Consider the following 1,821-nt stretch of genomic DNA (forward strand, 5'->3'; position numbering starts at 1 on the left):
AAATTAGTTTTTTCTCATCCTTTTAAGTGACTTATTAAATTATGCATTGTTTTTATTCTATTTTTTAGACGGAAGTTAGCTAATCTCAGTTGTTTGATTTTTTTAACATGATTTTCGTGTTCATTCTTCGAGGCAATCCAATATTTTAATCTGCTGTTTGGACTTTCTATATCGTCAATACTTTTGAAATCCCTTGCATAGAATTTGCGCTTCCTGAAATCATACAATATATAATTGTATAAATATCAAAATTAAAACATACCCGTACAAATTGATGTCTACTTAAATTTGTTTATAGGTACCTTAATACAAATAATAAGGGATATTTAAAAAACAATTATACCTACCTGGATTTTATAGGCATTGGTGTATCTATAATGGAAGAATTTATTGATTCGTCTGAGTCTTTGAAAACCATTTGTTCTGGTATCATACCTTAAATTCAAAATGGTTAGGTTAGTTATGCAACAATATAAAAACATAAATAATTAATTAGAATACATACATTGAGTATCCTGTTTATCCAACTGACACTCATCATCACTGAGGCATGTTTTGCTCAAATTGTCAGGAAATACCTCAACGACGTCATTGTTTTCACTTGGAAAAAGATTTTTATTGATAACTACATTAAAAAACAGTAAAAGAAATAGATATTGTGACACATTTATATACCTAATCATGGTAGGTAGTAGGTACTAACGTTTTTTAAACAAACTAGGTAGTGCAGATTTGTCCAAAACCTTTTTACCATATATTCCACCTTCAAAATAAGCTGATTCAACAAAATGTTTACTACAAATCACACTGTATTTTGTTGGCTGAAAATCTGGCTGAAATTGTTTTATTTGGTGGACCCATTGTTCACCAATATTCCCTTTGGGTATACTAAATTAATATCATAGTTGAGTAATATTATACATATAATATGAGTAAATATAATTACATAAATTATTTAACTGGCAATATAATATCTGATATCTACTCACCCATGCATTTTAATACCTTCTTCTTTAATGGTTGTTTTACAACCTTTAATAGAGCAAGTTTTCATTTTTAGGTATTATTGTTACCTATATAGTATATACAATAAATAAATAACTTATTAAACTATAGTCGAAGTGCTTGACGCAGGTGGTAGGTGCAATCAGAGACTTTAAGACTTTAAGTTTACCTTAAGTTTACTTTAAGTCTATGCAGGGGCGGACTGGGAGGTAAACAGCCCAGTATTCTATACAACTAAACGGCCCAAACCCCTTTATAACAGCTTCTTTATGAATACCTACTTTTTTGGGTATAAATTATAAATAGACAATAGGTTATAATATGATACACTTTATAAGAATCATAAATATATATAATCCTTTTGATATTTTTGATGTTTGTTTACTATTGTTTTTATCATTTATTTTATTGTCGCAATTCATACTCTTATTAAACCAAAATCATCTTTATTAATTTCAGAATCGTCGCGTTATTATAGTCATTACTTTTAATATAAACTTTATATAAATGTCATCATTCTGTTCTCTTTTTCAACGAATCTCCAATATTTTATAAATATTTGCAAATGGTTGAATAATTGTAGTTTAGCAATCACTTTCTGGCGGTCGATGTACCAACCAAATCAGATAAAGTGTTTAACCATTTTTCTGAATGAAACTGATTTTTAAAATTGTTGCTTAAAGAATTATAATACACTATACGTACAACATACCTAATATGCTCATACAATTATTATTATTATAAACTTATGGTTCGACTATGAAGTTATTGTAGCATTGTACCAACTAATAGCAGTGTTTTTTAATTTTTACTGTT

Source organism: Acyrthosiphon pisum, chromosome X (assembly GCF_005508785.2).
Source record: "Acyrthosiphon pisum isolate AL4f chromosome X, pea_aphid_22Mar2018_4r6ur, whole genome shotgun sequence".
Taxonomy (NCBI): Eukaryota; Metazoa; Arthropoda; class Insecta; order Hemiptera; family Aphididae; genus Acyrthosiphon; species Acyrthosiphon pisum.